General features: G+C 52.1%; 1 pseudogene; it reads left to right on the forward strand.

Moving 5' to 3' along the window:
- Positions 1–12531: 12531 nt before the first annotated feature.
- Positions 12532–18233, forward strand: LOC128827316 (SLAM family member 9-like; annotated as a pseudogene).
- The last annotated feature ends 4015 nt before the right edge of the window (positions 18234–22248 follow it).

Below are 22248 nucleotides of genomic sequence, written 5' to 3' on the forward strand. Positions count from 1 at the left end.
GGGAGGGAGACAAAATGGCGGACCCGGAAGTGGAAGAAGCCCCCCCCCCCCTCCCCGCGGCGGAGGGATACACGGAGGGGGGAAGAGGCCGCCTAAAGCTGCTCTCGTCACACGGGCCCGCGGGGCACGAACCGTTATAGGGGGACAGGGGAGTAACAGTGTGTCGGGGGATCGCCTAGCGATTCACGGCTGTAGCCCTCCTCCACGGGCCCGCCCAGTGCGGCATAACTCGAGCGATCACTAACGGTTCACGGGCTTGGGGAGGGGACAACCCCCCCGCCCCCATGCGCCTGGATTATTTTTCTCCGCGGAGGGATACGACGGCGTTACTACAAGGGAGACGAGTGAGCGGGCGGACGTCCTGGCTGTAGTCCCGGCCGGCACTTTAGGCGCCAAGGATGAAAGTGAAGCGGGTGTTGCCAGTCCCCAGGGAGATTTGTTGTCCCAGATCCCTCAGTGGTTCCCTCAAGGATTGAACTCCCAACCCTGGGTTTAGCAGGCCAATGCTCAAACCACTGAGCTATCCCCGAACGATCTTGTCTGATCTTCAGTGGGGAAAATAGTAGTTACTCAATTTAGCAAACTCAAGGTGAAGTCCTAGTGAGGCTAGGGTTACCATACGTCCGTTTTTTCCCGGACACGTCCGGCTTTTCGGCAATCAAACCCCTGTCCGGGGGGAATGGCCAAAAAGCCAAACATGTCCGGGAAAATGCCAGCCGGGCACTTCCCCGCCCGCGGCGGCTCTGCTCCTCCCCGACTCTTCGGCTCTGTTTAAGAGCCGAGCGCTACGGGCTTTGGACAGCCCCTATACCTCTGGACCCTGCGCTGCCGGAGCCTGGGAGGGGAAGTGCCCAGCCGGTGGCTGGGGTCCGGAGGCATAGGGGCTGCCTGAAGCCCGAGCGCTACCGGCTTCACCGTTTGCCGGGCAGCCTCCAGACCCTGCGCCCCTGGCTGGGCGCTTCCCCTCCCGGGCTCCAGCTGCGCAGAAGAAGCGCCAGCCAGTGGCGCAGGGTCTGGGGGCTGCCCGGCAAAACCGTGAAGCCGGTAGCGCTCGGGCAGCCCTTTTCGCGTGGCTGGGAGTGGGAGGGAGGAGGGGGCGGAGTTAGGGCGGGGTTGGGGTGGGAAATAGGCGGGGCCAGGGCCCCGTGGAGGGTCCTCTTCTTTTATTTGTTAAATATGGTAACCCTAAGTGAAGCCAAAGCACAGAGTAAAAATCATAAATGAATCAAACTGTACTATAGACTCACTGGATAGAAATTCCATGCTTGAATAATAAGAGTATAGCAGTAGGAATAATAGTCTACTGATTCTCATGACCTGACTAGGATGGTGATGGTGATTGTGAAATGCTTCAGGATGATTAAAGAGGCTATAGAAATAGAAAACTAAGTACTAATGGGAGATTTCACAACTATGCCCATATTGACTGGGTACATGTAACCTCAGGATGGGATGCAGAGATAAAGTTTCTAGACACCATTACTGACTGCTTCTTGGAGCAGCGAGTTCTGGAACCCACAAGGGGAGAGGCAATTCTTGTTTTAGTCCTAAATGGGAGCATAGGATCTGGTCCAAGAGATGAATATCACGGAACCGCTTGGTAATAGTGACCATAATATAATTACATTTAACATTCTTGTGGGGCAAAAAACACCAAAGAAGCCCACCACAGTAGCATTTAACTTCAGAAAGGGGAACCACACAAAAACGAGGAAGCTAGTTAAATGGAAATTAAAAGGTACAGCCCCAAAAGTGAAATGACTGCACACTGCGTGGAAACTTTTTAGAAACATAATAGAGTCTCAAATTAAATGTATATCCAAAATAAAAAAACACAGAAAGAGGACCAAAAAAGTGCCACCATGGCTAAACAATAAAGTAAAAACAAACGGTTAGAAGCAAAAAGACATCCTTTAAAAATTGGATGTTAAATCCTACTGAGGAAAATAGAAAGCAGCATAAACTCTGGCAAGTCAAATGCAAAAGTTCAGGCCAAAAAAGAATTTGAAGAGCAACTAGCCAAAGACTCAAAAACTAAAGGAGCATTCAAGGAAGATGAGGCCATCATAGAGAAGCTAAATTAATTCTTTGCATTGGTCTTCACTGCAGAGGATGTGAGGGAGATTCCCACACCTGAGCCATTCTTTTTTAGATGATAATCTGAGGAACTGTCCCAGATTGAGGTGTCGATAGAGGTGGTTTTGGAACAAATTGATAAACAGTGAGGAGTTACCAGGACCAGATGGTATTCACCCAAGAGTTTGGAAGGAACTCAAATCTGAAACTGCAGAACTACTAATTGTGGTATGTACCTATCGCTTAAATCAGCTTCTGTACCAGGTGGCTGGAGGATAGCTAATGTGACACTAATTTTTTAAAAAGGCTCCAGAGGCGATCCTGGCAATTACAGGCCGGTAAACCTAACTTCAATGCCAGGAAAATTGGTAGAAACTATAGTAAAGAACAGAATTATCAGACACATAGATTAACACGATTTGAAAACATCTGCTCAATGTGAAGTGGCAGGCAAAAATCCCAACAGAATGTTGGGAACCATTAGGGAAGGAATAGATAATAACAGGGCCGGCTTTAGCAAGAGCGGGGCCCGATTCCTGGGGGCGTGGCTTGCCACAAGCCCCGCCCCCAGGAATCGGGCCCTTCTCTGGCCGGAGCTCCAGCCGCGGTCGTGGGGCTTGGGTCTGGCCCGGAGCCGCTCAGCCAGGGCCAGGCTGGAGCTGAGCGGGGGGGGCCCCGGAGCCGAGCCGGACCCGGAGCCGAGCCACGGGGGCCGGGCTCGAGCCACGGGGGCCGGGCCGGACCCAGAGCCGCTCAGCCGGGGCTGGGCTCGAGCCGCGGGGCCTGGGCCAGACCCGGAGCCGAGCCGCAGGGGCCGGACCGGATCAGACCCGACCCGGAGCCGAGCCGTGGGGGCCGAGCTCGAGCCGGAGCCGCTCAGCCGGGGCTGGGCTCGAGCCGCAGGGGCCGGGCTGGACCGGACCCGGAGCCGAGCCACGGGGGCTGGGCCGGACCCGGAGCCGCTCAGCCGGGGCCGGGCTCGAGCCGCGGGGCCCGGGCCGGACCCGGAGCCGAGCCGCGGGGGCCGGGCCCGAGCCGCTCAACTGGGGCTGGGCTGGAGCCGAGCCGAGGGGGCCAGGACGGAGCCGAGCCGAGGTGGCCGGACCGGCTCCCCGGGGCCGGAGCTGCTTGGCCGGGGCTGGACTGGGCCACGCCGCGCCTCCCCGGAGCCCTTCTCACACCCCCCCAACGCCCCCAGCTTACCTGTTGCTGCCGCCGCCTGCCCCTGCTTCTTTTCAGACTTCCCGCGAACCTCTGATTCGTGGGAAGCAGGGGCGGGGGAGGAGCAGGGGGCGGAGCGAGTAGGGGAGGGGAGGAGGGGGAAGTGAGTAGGGGAGGGGAGGAGGGGCGGGGTGGACAGCTGCGGCGCGGGGCCCTCTTGGCGCGGGGCCCAATTCAGCCGAATCGGCTGAATCGGCCTAAAGCCGGCCCTGGATAATAAGACAGAAAATATCATAATGCCACTTTATAAATCCATGGTACACCCACACCTTGAATATTACATGGAGTTCTGGTCGTCCCATCTCAAGACAGATATAGTAAAATTGGAAAAGGTATAGAGAAGGGCAACAAAAATCATTAAGGGTGTGGAACAGTTTCTGTATGAATAGAGATTAAAAAGACTGGGACTTTTCAACTTGGAAAAGAAATGAGTGAAGGGGGATGTGGTAGAGATCTATAAAATCATGAATGATGTGGAGAAAGTGAATAAGGACGTTTTATTTACTCCTTCACATAACACAAGAACCAAGGGTCACTCAATGAAATTAATAGGCAGCAGGTTTAAAATAAACATAAGGAAGTACTTCACAGAGCATACAGTACTTCACAGAGCATACAGTCAACGTGTGCAACTGCCCAGAGCCCGGACAGAGGGGAAGCAGTGGAGCATTTAACAGCAGGGCTGCTGGGTCCTAGAGAGAGCCAAATGCAGAACAGTCTGAGGGAGAGGATTGGCTGCTGGGGTCTCTGGGAAGGGGAGGGGAGGGGTGGGGGAAGGAACTCACCTGTGAGTGTGACTCTTTCCCCCCGGCGTGAGGTGAGGCAGGCTCGGCAGCTCTGGCACCAGTATCCTTTGTTGTCCCCAGGGCCGGCTCCAGGTTTTCTGCCGCCCCAAGCGGCAAAAAAAAAAAAAAAAGCCGTGGCAGCACGATTGCGCAATTCCACTCTTTGGTGGCAATTGGGTGGCAGGTCCTTCGCTCCGAGAGGGACTGAGGGACCCGCCACCGAATTACTGCGCTGCAGACCCAGACGTGCCGCCCCGATAGCGGCTGGAGTGCCGCCCTTTGGTATTGGCAGCCTCAAGAACCTGCTTCTTTAGCTGGTGCCTGGAGCCGGCCCTGTTTCCCACTTATTCTGTAGCTACATCTGTCATGCTTCCCCACTCCTTCACAATTCTGCAGTGCAATTTCCTTTGTTCCCCTTGCTTTTATCCATAATGGCTGTTCAGTAAAACCACTTTTCCCTGGCTGATGGAATTGATCTGCAAAGGGATTTATTAAATGCAGCATTTGTCAGAGCTGTTTTTTAAAAGATATTTAAACCCACTTGCTTTACTCAAAGGGAATATTTGTGCTTAGGCTTGTGCATCCAGTGTGCCTTCTTGGTGGCTAGTAAGAGGTAATAAGATCACAATTATTCCTTTGAGGTCATGGATTAGTCCAGGAAAGGAGAGACGAATTAGGTGGCCCATGCTAGGAGATTCCCTATGCATCTACCAGAGCGGGGGAAGAGAAGAGATGGAGGGCAGGGAAAAAGTCAGTTCAGCCTGCTTATGGAGCTACAGCAATAACTGCAGTTGTGTATCCAGTTGTGTATCCCCCCTCTATCACTGAATTGTTTTCTTCCTAACCAGGAGTCAGATTCTATTCTATTCATGTTCTTAAAACAATGCCCATCCCTGGTTATGTGAGCCCTGGGGCCTTGACAATTTGTCCCTTATATGGACTAACCTCATTCCTTGGATTTAAGCACGTTATGTTAAATGATCACATTAATTTACATTTTGATAAAACAGCCAAAGTTTTATGGGTGGGGTAAAACATAGGAGTACTGTTAACTTTCTATAGCACTTTATGCTCTAAAAGAAGTTGGTGCCTAACTTCCCTTAGGCTACCACTTTTTCACAGAGGCTTACAAACATGCTTTATTTGGTTATGTTGACTGAACTGTAAAACCCAGCTCAGCCCCTTTGGCCCCCACACCAGTCAGCTGACTCCTGGGACAAGGGACCAGGCTGGATCAGAGGTGCTGGAACAAATTTTATAGTGGGGTGCTGAGAGTCAGTGAACCAATCTGTAAACATAGGATGGAAACCACTTCAAGCCAGGGGGTGTGCACTTCAGCACCATGGGCTGGAATGGTGGTGGTGGAGGGTCTGGCTGGAGTCAGGGGACAAAGAGACTTGGCTGGGGCGGCGCATGACTACCATGATGGGGTGAGAGGCTGAAGATCCTCACTGGAGTGAGAGAAGATAGGAGCCCAAATGATTGGACAACAGTATACGAGTCACATCAAATAGAATAAAAAATAGAAAAAATAATACATTTATAAAAAGTGCAAAATAAATTTAAAATAGTAATAATGAATAAAATACAAAAATATTAACAGACTTAAAAAAAGTAAAATAATAAAAACTGAAAAATAAAAGAATTGTAAAATACATAAAAACCATAAAAGGGGAAATAAAATTAAAAGAAACTTAATATATATATATGTATAAACAACAATAAAATAAAAAAGGAAATACAAGTAAAATATATTAAAAAGGTAAAAATATAACTATTAAGAAAAAACACACACACAAAAAGAAAGAAAAAAGAAGTACAATTGTAAAACCGAGGGCAAGAGTCCATGGGGCTTGTGCTTCTATATCATAGGTGAGGAGCTCTGATGTGTGCCCCCATGTCCCCCCTCTGTCCCCCGTGTGGACAGGGCTAGACAGCAGTCTCACTCCGGCCATGCGGCCACCCCAGCCTGGGAGTGAGGGGCGGCGCCCTCCCGGGCTTCCGGACCCACAGACAAAGCCCGGGGGGAACCACTCCCATTTATATACTTGCTGGACACACAAGGCTCTTGCTCATGTTGTACAGGAGGGCTAAGCGACCCCCCTGTTATACACTGAGCAATGAGGGCTCCCGCCGTGTGGGGCAGAGGCGAGACCCTGCGCTCCAGGGACGAGGTAGCTGGTGGACAGACCCCGACGGAGCGGGGAATGTCGGCAGGCGCCACTCTGCCTTGGACGGAGTCATCTCCACTTGAGCAAGCGAGACTCCCCGCAACCACCAGGCACCTCTTCCGTCAGTGGACGATGACCCTGACTCCGAGAGAGACCCCCGGGAGAGCGAGAGAGAGACGGGGTGTCCCTCGGCTGGGCCCCCTGGGGCGAGATTCAGCCCAGCCGCAGCGGGGTACACAAGGTACTAGGTGGAGAGGGGAAGGAGAGAGAGAGCCGGGCTGGAGGCCTCCGGGCTCTGCTCCCCTCTCTGCACCAGCCTGAGTCTCCCCCACTCAGGGCTTTTCCCAGCGTGTACCCAGCTCACCCAACCTTGTGTCATGGGTCCGGGCCAAGCCTTCGGAATGAGGGGAGAGAAAAGGGCAACGCTGCCTCTGCCCGGGCTGTGCAGGGAATCACCCCGCCCTTCTGGAACTACCTCTGGGGACCCAGCTGGGATTGTAGCTCACTGAGACTTCCAGAGCCTGGCCCCATTGCGGTCACTCCATGAGGTAGAACAGAAACACCTGCCTTTAAAATTCAACTGTATCTAGGGTGACTAGGGTTACCATACGTCTGGATTTTCCCGGACATGTCCGGCTTTTGGGGGCTCAAATCCCCGTCCGGGGGGAAATCCCCCAAAGCCGGGCATGTCCGGGAAAATCGGGAGGCTCGGCCGGGGCCTCTTTGTGCGGGGCCGGGGGCATGGCCGGGCCAGGGGAGCCGGGCCGGGGGCCAGGCCGGGCCAGGGTCGCAGTGCCGGGCCGGTCCGGGCCCACGGGGCCGGGCCCGCGGGGCTGGGAGCCGAGCCGGGCCCGCGGGGCTGGGAGCCGGGAGCCGGGCCCGCGGGGCCGGGAGCCGGGCCGGGGTTGGGGAGCCGGGAGCCGGGTCGGGGAGCCGGGAGCCGGGCCGGGGTCGGGGAGCCGGGCCGGGGCTGGGAGCCGGGCCGGGCCGGGGTCGGGGAGCCGGGAGCCGGGCCGCGGGGCTGGGAGCCGGGGGGTGCGCCGGGGGTGGTCGGCCAGGGCCCGAGCCGACCCAGGCTGGAGCCGCCGGGGGCCAGCCTGGGCCGCGCCGCGCCTCGCCTCCTTCTCCCTCCCTCCCCTCCTTACCTTACCTGCTTCAGGCTTCAAGCAGGGGAGGGGGCGGAGACTTTGGGAGGGGGCGGAGTTGGGGCGTGGGCGGGGCTGGGGGCGGGGCCGGACCCCCCGGGAGTGTCCTCCATTAGGAGGCACAAAATATGGTAACCCTAAGGGTGACCCCACCTGTATTTCAAGTTCCGTAATAGAGGACACTGCTGCGGGGGGAGGGGGTGAGCTCGAGGGGGTATTTTGGGGTGCTGGAGGGGTGTGTGTGTACTGGGAGATGGTATTTGGGAGGTGCTGGACAGAGTATTTGGGGTGTGTAAGAGCAGGGGTGCCTCTCGGGACCGGGGGACCTCCCGCAGGCATGCTGCTGAAGGCAGCCTGACTGCCGCCCTCAGGGCAACCGGCAGGCAGCACCCCAGGGAGGCGCTTGCTGCGCTGGTGCCTGGAGCCGCCCCTGGTTGTCCCCCATAACGTCCATTCTTCTCCCCCCCACACCCCACGGAGCACTCCCCTTTTCTCCCCCCCAAGGAGCACCCTTCTCTCTCTCTCCCCTCCCCTCCGGCAGGGCTGGGTTGGGTGAGGTGTTGGGGGGCAGGGGGAGGCTAGCTGGCTGCCTGCTGAGGAATGAAAGTGAAAGTAACTCACTTCCTCGGCAGCCAGCCAGGATTGGAGGGGTCACGCTTGGCTGGGCTGGGGATAGCCAGATAGCATGTGTGAAAAATCAGGACGGGGGATTGGGGTAGGGTGAGCAGATGTCCCACTTTTATAGGGACAGTCCCAATTTTTGGGTCTTTTTCTTATATAGGCTCCTATTACCCCCCACCCCCACCCCCTGTCCTGATTTTTCACACTTGCTGTCTGGTCACCCTAGGTGTGAGTAATTGGTGCCTGTATAAGACAAAGCCCCAAATATTGGGACTGGCCCTATAAAATCAGGACATCTGGATCTGGTCACCCTAGCTGGGGAGCGCGTCTCTCCCCCGGGCTGGCAGCGATCCATCTCATCCGGGGGGAGCTGCGCAGGGCAGGATGAGCTGCGGTGGCTCCATGGGTGCCCCGTCCCTGAGATCAGATGCTGTGCTAACTTCACCATGGTCCGTGGGGTTGGCGGTGGGACCCATTGGCATGTGATCAGACCTGAGGGTTTGCTGCTGCTGTTGCCACTCTGCACCCCAAGAGGTGGATTTTGGGGTCCTGCAGTTTTCCACCTCTCTCCTCCTCTACTGCAGCTGTTGGACCAGCAGGCTGGGGGGTGAGCCAAGCATGAAAGCAGTACTGTGTTGCCATTTAGATTGTCATTTCACAACTTTGTTTGCCAAAAATGCTTGCTAACAATCCCTGAATTCAATTTCAGTATATTTTTTTAAATCAATATCTTAGCCAAAAACAGAAAATTAAGTTGTTGACAATTATTTGTGACAAGTTTGGTTTGGGGAAGGGAGTGGGCCAGTTTTCATCAGAGAAACAAAAAATGTTGACTGACTTTCCTATAGCCCTGTTACTGCTAAATAGAGCCTCCAACAACTGTAATATCTCATCCCCTTACTAGTGTACAGAGCAGGGATCGGCAACCTACGGCACACGTGCCAAAGGTGGCACACAAGCTGATTTTTGATGGCACGCGGCAGCGGGCTGAGCGGCTCAGGCCACCGCCGCTCTGGGGTTCCGGCTGCTGTCCCATTGCCAGCCGGGGTCCCAGCCGCCGGCCCCACTCAGCGCCTGCTGCTGGCCTGGGGACCCCCAAGGAACCCCAGGTTGGCAACGGGCTGAGCAGGCCGGCGGCTGAGACCCTGTCTGAGCCACTCAACCCGCTGCCGGCCTGGGGTTCCATTCACTCAGCCGGCAGCGGACTGAGCAGGGCTGGTGGGGGGCTGAGTGGGGCCTGCGGCAGGCTGAGCAGGGCCGGCGGCTGGGACCCCGACTGGCAAGGGGCTGGCAGCCGGAACCCCAGAGCAGCAGCAGGCTGAGTGCTGCCGGCACCCCAGACTGGCAACGGACTGAGCCACTCAGCCCCCCCGCCGGTCCCGCTCAGCCCGCCAGCGGCCCGCTCAGCCTGCTGCCGGCTGAGTGAATGGAATCCCAGACCGGCAGTGGGCTGAGCGGGGCTGGTGGCTGGAACCCCAGACAAGGATCCCAGGCAAGGATCACACTAAATTGATAAGATCTGCATTTTAATTTGATTTTAAATGAAGCTTCTTAAATATTTTAAAAACCTTATTTACTTTAAATACAACAATAGTTTATTTATATAATATAGACATAGAGAGAGACCTTCTACAAATGTTAAAATGTATTACTGGCATGGGAAACCTTAAATGACAGTGAACTTGGCACACCACTTCTGAAAGGTTGCCGACCCCTGGTATAGAGTGACCATATGTTGTACTAAGATTCTCTTGCTTTTTTTCCCAGTGAGTCAGTATAGCTTTTGCCAGCCCAGAGGTTGGGCAGCCAATGTCTTACGTTTTCACAATGTTTTGTCCAACTTTCATAAAGTAAATACATGGTTAATACGAGTTAAAAAGGTCAGGGACACTTCCTTGTGAAGAATCTGTGTCATGCAAGAGCTGTGAAAATGTCAGTTTTTGATGGGACTTTAGAGGCAGTGATTTATCATGTATTTCTGGCAGTGCCCCAAATGTGCTGCTATTGCTAATGTCTTTCCAAACAAAAATGAGGCACAATAGGACTTCTGTAACATTTCTGTGCTACCTTCATCTAGATGAGATGATTCTGTGCTGACTTCATTTTGGTCACTTTGTGCTTTACCTAGGGGTAAAACTAGGGGTTATATTTCCCCACTGCTTGGAAACCCAGCTTATTAAACTGGATAATGCCATTGATCTATTTACAGTAGAAGGTTGAGTTGTAACTAACATTGAGACTGATGCCCACTATACATTTAAAACTAAAAAGTGGCTTTGTAAAAATGACCTGGGTTTCCAACTCTATTGTGTCTCAGTCAGGGTGGAGCGCCTTGTGAGGTGTCTTCACACTAGCTCAAGGTCACAGCGCAAGAACCTAGAGAGCCTCCTGAAGCACGGTGATAGTTCTGATTTAAATGGACTTGACCTGGATGAAGAATTGAGGACACTGTCACCAATGTTGCCACGTGCAAAATCGGTGATGGACATTGTACAGTTTATTCATACCAGCAAAACTTGTTGACACATATCCTAATGTGTACATTGCTCTCGTATTCTACCGACAATTCCTGTACCAGTCGCATCAGGAGAACGGAGTTTCTCAAAACTAAAGCTCATTACAAACTATCTCCGTTCTACAATGAGTCAGGAATGCTTGACTGGTCTTGCTAGTCCTGCAATCGAACAAGACATCACTTTGTCTTTGTCATACAATGACATTATTACTGCTTTTGCAGCCAAAAAAAGCCAGAAAGATTGCTTTGAATTAAAAACAAATCCTTGTTTCAATACCTCTTCATATACATTTCCAATCAAATGTTGACAAATTAAAAAAATTATATTATTTGCATCGTTCTGTCAAATCAGAATTTTTTCTATAGCGCGACTTCTTTAGTGCTAGTCCATCAGCATTACAGTGTGCTTAATTAAGTTAAACTGGGTTTAATAACATGCATGTGGCAAGTTTTCCAATACTGTAAGCTTATGTTTGTGTTGTTAAGAGCAAGTCAGGCACAGGGGCACCAGTTTAATAATCCTGCCTAGGGCACCATAAATCCTAAGGACGGCCCTGGGGTGGTGTCAGAGCCCCATGCCACAGGACTTTATAGCCAGGTGGAGACCTGCTGCAGGGAGTGGCAGGCAGGAAGGGATGGGGAGATCAGGCATATAACCTGTGTCCTGCTGCAGGGCAGAACAGAGAATCATACCAATGTTGGGCTGGAAGGGACCTCGAGACATGATGTAGTCCTGCTGCCCATGCTGAGGCCAGACCATGTAAACCTAGATCAGCCCTGCCAGGGGGTTGTCCAACCTGTTCTTAAAAACCTCCAATGGTGGGGATTCCACTACCTCCCTTGGATGGCTCTTCCAGAGATGAAGTACCCTTAGAGTTAGTCCTAATATCTGACCTAAATCTTCCTTGGTGCAGATGAAGTGCATTACTTCTTGTTGTAACTTCAGTGGACATGGAGGACAATTGATCCCCGTCCTCTTTATAACAGCCCTTAATGTACCTGAAGACACTTACTAGGTCCTCCCTCAGTCTTCCTTTCTCAAGACTGAATGTGCCCAGTTTCTTTAACCTTTCCTGATAGGTCAGGTTTTCTAAACCTTTATCGCTTTTGCTGCTCTCCTCTGGACTCTCTGCAATTTGTCCAGCTCTTTCCTAAAGTGCGGTGCCCAGAATAGGACCCAGTACTCCTGCTGAAGCCTCATCAGTGCCGAGTAGAGCGGGACAGTTACCTTCTGTGTCTTACATATGGCACTCTTCATACACCCCACAGTGATATTAGCCTTTTTCACAACTGCATCACATTGTTGATCTATAGTCAATCTGTGATCCACTATCATCCCTAGAGCCTTTTCACCAGTAATCCCACCTAGCCGGTTGTTCCCCATTTTTGTAGTTGTGTATTGTATTTTTCCTTCCTAAGTGAAGTACTTTGCACTTGTCTTTATTGAATTTCATCTTGTTGAATTCAGACCAGTTCTCCAATTTGTCAAGGCCGTTTTGGAGTCTAATTCTGTCCTACAAAATGCTTGCAACTGTTCCCAGGTTGGTGTCATCTGCAAATTTTATAAGCATATTCTCCATTCCATTACCCAAGTCATTCATGAAAATAATGAATAGTACCCGGACCAAGGACTGACCCCTGTGAGATCCCACTAAATACTGCCTCCCTGTCTGATGGCAAACCATTGATAACTACTCTTTCAATATGGTCTTTCAACGAGTTGTACACCCTCCTTCTAGTAATCTAATCTAGATCATATTTCCCTAGTTTGCTTATGTGAATGTCTTGTGGGGCTGTCAAAAGCCTTACTTAAATCAAGATATGATGGGAAGGAAGCTTCGAAGCTGCTGACGTTCAATTTATTCTCGCACAGCCTCACCGCTCAGTGGGGCGATCCCAGAATCCCTGTCATCCCGACCCAGATGCTCAGATCACCTCAGTCTCTAACTGATCACTTGCCTTCGACTGCTCCCTACTCTGCAGCCCACTCTCCACCAATGGAGGGAGCTCCCCGTGCCTTCCTTCTCTTCCTGCTTATGGTTTCCCAGCCCAGAGGTAAGTGACGGAGGGACATATCCACCCCTTGGGGGAGTTACATCAAGGGGATGGGAGACATTATTTCCAAAGTCAACTCTGGTTAATAGCAAGAAAGAGAAGCACAGAAGCTCCCATTGCTACCTGGCCTGAGGTCATAAGAACGGCCAGACTGAGTCAGACCAATGGTCCATCTAGCCCAGTATCCTGTTTTCCGACAGTGGCCACTGCCAGGGGCTTCAGAGGGTATGAGCAGAACAGGCAATCGTCAAGTGATCCATCCCTGAGATCCAGTCTGGGCTTCTGGGTAGATGGAAAATGGGGTGTGTCTCCGATGGCTGGGCATAGGGAGGAACAGGCTGCAGCTCAGATGACCGGGTGTACAAGACTCTGTGGTCACAGTTAGAGTATTTCATGAAGCCTAGGGGGAAGAAGGAGAGAGTGCAGGTCTGGGAGCCAGCCAGGAGGAGGGCTATGCTGGGAGATGTGCTGCCTCTCTGAAGCCCTGACACCCCTGCACGGGCAGCAGGGAGCATGGGGCAGGCGCGAAGCAGCATGAAACCTGCAGCCTGGACTCACAGCAACTGAACCCAGCTGCTCCTATTCCCGGCTCTGCCAGCAACTCATTGTGCCCCCGCCGCCCCATGGCTTCCATTTCCTCCTCTGCTAAACAGAGATACAAGCTTGGCGCTGGCTCTTTGAAGCTTCTGCTGTCCGGTGTGGTGACTCGATGCCACTGAATACCATGAGTCCCTGGGCAGGGGGCACAGGAGGGGGAATTGTAAAGGGCTGGGACTGTAATTCTCTGCTGCGCAGCAGGGCTGTGAGACCCAAATCACTCCTGTGAGTGAAAGGCTTTGGGACTCCAGCCTGGGCGGCGCTAGAGAAGGGCTGGGGGTTATTACGATTGTACAGAAAGCCCCCTTCAAGTGACAGGGCTGGGATACCAGGGCTGGAAGGGAGTGGGGAGACGGGAGTTGGTCAGTTTTGTAGGGATATTAAAGAAGGTACTAACAGTGATTCCCTCAAGAGACAGTGACCTCCTCATAATTTGTCCCCCACACTTTAAAATCCAACAGTTTCACCAAGTACAAAAATCTCTTGGGTCTTCTGTTAAAACTTGTAAGCTACTGTCTGTAGAAACCATTGATTATGTCTATCCTGTGAAAGATACTTTATTACTATGTAAAACTTACAAACAAATTAATTGACTTTGTTCTTGAAGTAATTGATACAGTGTAAACAACACTATAAGCTGTTAAGTGACTTTCACTTCATTCAACGGCTCCTAGGACAGACCCCCACCCTCTGTGATTAAAGGGCCAGGAGTCTCAAATGAATTAGCACACACCCCAAAAGTGGTGGAGACAGTACATTAAAATATGGTTAAGATATGGAATGTATGTTGATGAATGCTTGATATACATGAATGGTTAGGGAGGTGCCAGCCTAGAAAGTATCCATCGGCCGAAGAATGTGTCGAGTAGGACCACCAGACAACCCCCTGAGGGTAAACTGGGATCCACCCCATCACCTGGAAGGATGAGAAACACAAACTTTGGACAGTGTGGAGCCACCAGGAATGTGCCTCTTTGGACAGGAATGTGCCATCTGCTGATTGAGTCAGCAACAGCAGGATGAAACAGTTCCCATAGACTAACATAGGAATTAATTCCTATAAGAATGGACTCTAAAGACTCCGAAGAAGTGAGGTTTTTACTCACGAAAGCTTATGCCCAAATAAATCTGTTAGTCTTTAAGGTGCCACCAGACTCCTTGTTGTTTTTCTAAAGACTGATGACTTTGAGTCTCTGGTTCTGCTGCCAACCTCCAGGAGCATCAGGTGCACCTGACACAGACTCGGCTCCATCCTCATGACCAAGATACCTGACCAGTAACTTGGCATGAGCAACTTCTAGGCTGGTAACTATAACACCTATACAGAACTTGAATGAATGATTGTGTGAATGAACCTCTCTCTCTCTCTATATATATATATGTGTGTGTGTGTTTGTGTGTATAAGAAATAAGTAGTCAAACAATGTTGTTTACTTTTATCTTTTGCTTTATCAGTATATTTACAATAAATGTGGCATCTTTGCCTTATCCCTCTTAATAAGATCCTGCTGGTTTTTATTCTATTGGTATATCAGTTTCCTCGAGTCTCCTTTGTCTTCTGTATTAGATGCGAGTCCAGCCACAGTATATTGTCTCCTGGTGTCAGTGAACGGAATTCTGGGAGAATCCATCATTTTCCCTGTACTCAGTCCTGGAGCCTTCAAAAGCATCACCTAGCATGGCCCCTTCCCTGCCAACGCTGAAGCCCATGCGTCACGTGGGCCTTTGGCAGTTATCACCCCAGGGGCCCCTGGAGCGCTGCCCCACATTTCGATGGAGGACGAGAGATATCGAGGGAGAGCAAGACTCCACAACCAGAACTATTCGCTGGAGATCAGTGACCTGATGCTGGCAGACGTTGGCATGTACAGCTGGGAGACAGCAAGTGCAGATAGCAATATCTTATGTAGCTATGACCTGCACATCCACAGTGAGTGTGTGGGGGGTGGTGGTGGTGGGGAATTTATGCTTAAAATAGACCCTAGGCAGGGCTGGGCTTGCAGGTGGCATAAAATTTTCACAGATTCCAAGGCCAGAAGGAACCATTGTGATCCTTTAGTCTGATCTCCTGGATAACCTGCCCCAAAAGGATTCATGTTTTAACTAGAGGAGATCTTTTAGGAAAACATCCAATCTTGATTTAAAAATTGCCAGTGATTTTCTGACAGTATCGCCAGGCCCAAATGTTAAAAAATCATGAGTCAGGCCGCCAAGATCATGAGATTGGCTTAAAACATCATGAGATTATGTTAAAAATAATAAATGTTGGAGAGTGGGGTTAGTTGCCTTCTGGCTTTGGGGTCTTTAGGGTCTCACTTGCTTCAGGCTACCAAGCTTTGCCCTGCAGCTTTGAAAGCTACAGACTTATTTCTTTTTTAAATTAAATCTGAGATCCTCCAGCACTGGGAGGATGAAAAAAACGAACACTAAAAATTGTAAGACTTGCCATAACATCGCAAGAGTTGGCAACTGGGCCCCAGAAGTTTAGTTTGGGTACAGCAGAACAAGGTCAGCTCTTATAGAAAGTGGCCTAGTGCAAAGGACCAGGGTGTAGGCGGTCTGGCCTAGTGGTCACAGCTGGGCTACTGCCCACAGGTCAAGGATATCCATGAGCAAGCAGGCATCAGAGTAAATGCTGAAGCTATGCTTGATCGGCAAGAGTCAGAGTCAGGCCAGGGTTGGAGAGTGGAGATCAGAGATAGTTACCAGACTGGAATCAGGAGGTGAGTGTTGGGTCAGGCCTGGGTCAGAGACCAGAGATCAGAAAGCAAGGTGAGGTGTGACATCACAGCAAGCCAGAAATTGATGTAGGTGCCCAGACAATTTGCTAGTCCACCCTCAGGTTAAATAGTGAGCCTGCACCAATCAGAAGGCTGCAGGGTGCTGTCACTCTAGTCCCTTTGGGCGGTACTTCCTGCAGCGCCTAATCTCCCTAGTGCACCTTGGAAATGGCTCTCTACAGCCTCCCAGTGGCAATGTAGGACCATTAGCTGTCCTGGGCTCTGCAGAGCTGGGTTCTAGTCCCACAAGTCCTTACATCCAGGCTCTGTAATGCCCTCACAGAGCAAAGAGGGCCCCACCTTGACAATTATAATGTCTGGGTGCTATATGGAGTGTTGCCCGTTGGGCCTGAGCAGGTTGCAAACATCCTGGGCTGTTTCTGCTAGGAGGAAAAATCAATGCTCCAAGGGAGGGCTACTCTGGGGCCATCTTGCTTATTTACAAAGAACATCCATAGAGTCATATCTCCCGGGCTGTTGGAGAAATACAGAAGAACAGAAACCCCCACATCTGCCCCTCCAGTGGACTCCGTGCCCAAGAAGCCCCATATCTCTGTTCCCTCTCAATGTTGTCAGGCTCACTCCTCTTCCTCACTTTGTGCAGCTCAGGCTGCTACACTTAAAAGATTCGCTGACATACTTGTGAAAAACCTTTCTCCTAACTGCCATAGCGTTGCCGGCAAAAGGTTTCACGTTGACACTGTTATGCCAGCAAATAGGTCCTGTTGCTTGAATAGCTTATGTCGTCGGGTAAGCTAGTATAAGCTATTCCAGCAAAGGAACTCTCGCTGATATAAGCCGCATCTCTGCTAGGAGGGCTTGCCGGCGGACTTCTTCCGATATAGCCTTGGCGGCAAAGACTTTCTAGTGTAGATAGTGTGTAAAACACACCCCACCTGCTGCCAGTCTACTAGTCCCTGCGTCTACAAGCAGAGAACCCCCCCCCCCCCGCCCACACAGCTTAGCTCTGACCTTCCTTGGGCATTCCCTCTATTGTTTGTAGCAGGGGGGGTCGATATAAAGAGGCTGGATGGCTCCTTCTGAGGAGCCTGAAATAGGATGCTTGGCCTCCACTGCTTTTAAGGGGATCTGTGATTGTAGATCAAACATGCCCCCTTATGGCAGCTATTTGCACCTTTCAGAGCATTGTGAAGATCTCACCTGAAAACGCAGAAGGATAATGATTTTTTTTTACTTTTTAACACTGAATGTCCTACAGAATCAGGGTCTGCCACTGGAGCGGGGCTCAGCTAACCCCTACCCGGGTCAGGCTCTGGGAGGCTGGCATTGTTCTCACCCGTGGGAATCGGTCTCTAAGTGGGAGGCCATTAACCCTCGGGTTTCAGCACTCCCCACCACTGTAGCCTCTGGCTGTCGCAGGGCGGGACCTGCAGTGGGTTCTCTCCACAGCAGCCTCTGTACAATGTTATTTTGTATTTCCCATTCCCAACCTGGGCCCCAGAGCGACTTTCGGAGCCGGAGATCAGGATCCTCTCTGTGATGGCTGGGAACGGCACCTGCAACGTGACCTTCACCTGCAGCGCCGGGGTGGGGAATGAGACCATCAAATACATCTGGACGCGCCCAGCAGGGCCCCCTGTTTTCTCCATTGAGGAATCCCTGCTGGTCCAGCACAGACTGGGAGACGAGGACTCGCCCGTCACCTGCACAGCCATGAACCCCGTCAGCAACAGCTCGGCCAGCGCTTCCCCCAAGGCGGCCTGTGAAGGTGACGCTCGCTCCATCCCTCCCCCTCGAACGCATGCAGCACGGAACGGCCTGTATAGGGCTCGCTCATACATATACACACTGCTGCTCTGGCTGGGTTCTAGGGCACAGTGAGCATCACTAGTGGACTTGCAGGCTTTTTAAAGGGCTACTCCCCAATTCCTACACCCCATCCTGGTGCTGGGCAGGAAAATCTATGGCTGAGGGTACTGAGCATTGTGCTGCATCTGGCCCAACAGGAACAGCTGGGCATCTGCGTCCCATCCCCACCCGGGCTCTTCGGAGTCGGAGTTCCCAGCCCCTGGTGCGGATATGGGTTTTCCAGACTGAGGAAATCCCCTAACCATTGATTTATTCCTTCAGGTCCCTCCCTGCCCCAGGCCACGTCACTGTCCTACTGCCACGCCAAGGGGATCCTTGTGCTGGGGGTGCTGGGAACCCTGCTGGCCGGGATCCTCACAGTGAATGTCCTCGCTGCGAGAGAGCAGAGACGGCACTGAGAGGAGAGGAGCTTCCACTGTGGTGCTGATCCATCCTGACACTTCCCATACTGCCAGACTGGGGGATGCGGCAGCGGGGTTGGCTGTGGCTCCCAAAGGGTTAATAGGAGCAACAGCTGCCTACACAGGGCTGAGGACTCTGCGCCCAAGTGACTCCCTGGCCCATGCCCTGCTGCTGCGGGGCGTGGGCTGGGGAGTGACTCCGGGTGGGAGGGTGTGGATTTCGGGGGGACGTTCTTGACCAGGAAATGGGGGGGGTCTAGCCCCAGGGAAATGCAGCTGGGCTCAGAAATGGGGACGGGAGGAGTCATGCAGAATCAGATCCAGGCCCCATTGTGATGCTTTCTGGGGGTACCAGGGCTGTGGGCCCCTTGCTACCACCTGCCCAGGGCCGGCTCCAGGCACCAGCCCACCAAGCTTGTGCTTGGGGCGGCACCTGGAGGGGGGCGGCGCGGCGTGGTGCAGTGCTCCGGCTCTGGCCGCTGGGGAGAGCGGAGCCGCAGTGGGCTCGCTGCCCTCCCCCGGGGCTCTGGCCGCCGGGGAGAGCGGAGCCCCGGCCGGGCTCACCTAGGGTAACCAGACAGCAAATGTGAAAAACCGGGACGGGAGTGGGGGGTAATAGGAGCCTATATAAGAAAAAGACCCCAAAATCGGGACTGTCCCTATAAAATCGGGACATCTGGTCACCCTAGGCTCGCCGCCCTCCCCCCGGTGCTCCAGCCGCCAGGGAGAGCGGAGCCGTGGCGGGCTCTCCGCCCTTTTCCCGGCGCTCCGACCGCCGGGGAGAGCGGAGCCCCGGCCGGGCTCTCTGCCCTCCTCCTGGTGCTCCGGCCGCCGGGGAGAGCGGAGCCCCGGCCGGGCTCTCCGCCCTCCTCCCGGGGCTCCGGCTGCCAGTGGAGCCGCAGCGGGCTCTCCGCCCTCCCCCCGGTGCTCCGGCCAGTCGGGGAGAGCGGCCCGCAGCCGGGCTCAGCGCCCTCCCCTGCCGCCTTGGTCGGCAAAAAAGCCAGAGCCGGCCCTGCACCTGCCCTTAGCACAAAGCAGCCTTGTCTGTGCCTACCAGGGTCAGCTCTGCTCCCCAACTCCGTCAGCCCTCCCCTCTAGGTCTACACAGGCCCCACTGTCCCTCTGCTCCTTAGCAATAGACACAGACCAACCCCCAAGACCTCCTAGTATCTCCCTGGAGCATCCAGCCTCTGCTCCACTGGACACTCGCAGTATCCACTGATCAGCTGCTTCCAAAGAAACTACTCACCAGCGTACCAACCCCACCCCACATCACTGCTCTGCTTAACACACCGCTCTTAGACTTTGATGTCACTCTAAACAAATCTACGTTTATTTAACAAAGCACAGAGACTCCGGTCATAGCAAGTAGAGAGCTTGGAAACAAATGGCTGCGTATGACATAAAATCACACATTCTAAAGCCTAGATTAATAAGTTTCAGAGTAGCAGCCGTGTTAGTCTGTATCCTCAAAAAGAACAGGAGTACTTGTGGCACCTTAGAGACTAACAAATTTATTAGAGCATAAACTTTCGTGAACTGCAGCCCACTTCTTCGGATGCATATAGGTTCCACTCTATATGCATCCGAAGAAGTGGGCTGTAGTCCACGAAAGCTTATGCTCTAATAAATTTGTTAGTCTCTAAGGTGCCACTAGATTAATAAACTAGCATCATGTCTAACAAAGTATTGCTCATGCAAATCTCATTCCTAATAAAATATTGCTCACCCAAAATCCTTGCAGTGTTTTACACCTGTGACCTTCCTCCAAGAGATATGCACACTGTAAGTTTGCCTCCTCAGGGATGGATTCAGTTCATCCTTTTGCATGTCGAGACAGACCAGACCAAGCCTTTGTCTTTATTCATAAACGGGACCCTCCTGCCCCCTGCTTGGTTCTCTTGTAGATTTCACAATCTCTCAATTCGCATCTGTCTCAGTGTGCCAATAGGCAGACAACATAGTCCCATCATGGCCAGACAGGGAGATAAGTGTCAGTTACCTCCTACCAGATAGGAACATTGCCGAGATACATCCCCTTGTGGACTCCAAGCCCTTAAGAACACAATGTTCTGCACAGATTCATAACTCCTTAAACAGTATCAGAACAGACATTTCTCAATGATTATGGCAATCACTGGCTCGTGTAGAGACCTCATGTGCCACCCTTTGGCAAATACCTGATATTCAGCAGGGGATCCCTATCTGACTGAGGAGATCCCTGTAAAACCCTATGAACCCCCACTTCCAGTCAGCATCAAGGGGTCCCTAAGTCCCACCCATCTGCTCCAGCATCCTCTCTCTGACAGTGACCATGCTGCACGCAGGGTCTCTGTGGCTAAAGTCTTGGCCTATTCCCAAGGATCTGTATGCTATAAGGAGCGGTTCCTCCAGGACACTAACCGTAGAGCTGTAGCCTACACTACCTCCCCCGCATAGCTCCCTTGCTCTGTCAATGAAAACAAGTGACAGTGGGAGCGGGCACCCACAACTGTGAGCCTCCCAGCACATCCAGGAGACTTCATACCCAGGAGCTCTAGGGGGCAGTGTTAAAATTCCATCCCCTGAGCGTTCCACATCTGGTTACTCACAGACACATCTCTTCAGTGGAAGATTTAATTCATCTGCTAATGCTAGTACGCAGACTTCTGGGGAGGAACACATCTGGGCATCAGAACAGTGGGGAGCTCTTTGCAGAGAACACACCAGTAGGGGGCAGAAAACAATTCTGCTGGCTGATGGCCTTCCCAGCATTTTGGCTACTGAGGGAAACCTCCTTTAGCCGGAGCCTTTGAAGCCTTGCAAAAGCTGTTAAAGATGTTGTTCTCAATAAATTCGTCGCGCTGGATATATTGCTCATGTCCTGCCCAAACTTGGCTTACCTACTGCCACTGTCACTACAAGACATTACAGAATTAAGCCATTTGTATCTATTACCTGCAAGGTGTCTGTCACTATCAAACCTTTTAACCAGACCTCCTAGTGGTACTGTTTGGTCATTTGTCCACGTATGGTCTAATTGCTGGGGTGGAACTGGACTGCCACCTACTACGGGCAACTGATATTTTTTTGCATAAGAAATGGGAGAAAACTGCGTTATCAGGAGAAATGAAATCACCTGCTTTTTGATTCCATATCCACATTTCTAATTTTCTGTTTATGGCGCAGCTGAATCTCGGGTATTGTCCCATAGCTGCAAAATGGAAACTCCCATACACAGTACCCCCTGCTGCACTGAAGGTCCATCTCTGCTTAGTTTAGCTCATAGCAGAGGGAGAACAAGTGCAGTCCATGCTGGCATGGCTCTGGGAGGTCTCAGGCCTTTAGACTCTGAGGTTCAGCAGGGAAATCAGGCCTTGCCCCCCCAAGGTTCAGAACACTGAAGCCTCAGGGGCCTCTTCATTTCAAACAAGGCTCCATATCTAGATGTCAGCAGAGCGATCTCTTTCCATGGGCATTTTATGCTGGATGTCCAGTTCTAATCACTGTGGTTTGTAACATTTCTCCCACGGCCAAGGGATTGGAGATCATTGATCTGCATAGCCCAAATACTAGATCAGCAAATAGCTAACTCTTATATAGCACTTTTCATCAGTAGATCACAAAGTGCTTTCTAATTATCCCCATTTTACAGACAGGGAAACTGAGGCACAGAGCAAGGGAGTGACTTGCTCAAGGTCACCCAGCAGGCCAGAGATGGGAATAGAACCCAGGTCTACCAAAGCCCAGTTTAGTGTGCTGTTCACTAGGCCACACTGCCTCCTACACCCTGCTTATCTGCACAGTCTCCCTAAGCTATTGGCTTGCAGGTCCCTTCTACTCTGGCCCCTCCACAACCATCCCTGGTGCCCTCCCATAACCAGGCTCCAATGCTTTCAGTTCCACCTACTACACAGCTCCCCACTCTGGTTCCTACCACCTGGCATCCTTGGTCTCCACAGAGTCCTCAGCTCCTTTCCACTGCCTCTCCTCCCTGGCCCCTGACAGTCCCTCTGCTTCTTCTAGTTACTGTCACTGTGGATCCCGCTGCACATGTGCAAATGCCTCATGC

This window comes from Malaclemys terrapin, chromosome 21 (assembly GCF_027887155.1).
Source record: "Malaclemys terrapin pileata isolate rMalTer1 chromosome 21, rMalTer1.hap1, whole genome shotgun sequence".
In the NCBI taxonomy this organism is placed as follows: Eukaryota; Metazoa; Chordata; order Testudines; family Emydidae; genus Malaclemys; species Malaclemys terrapin.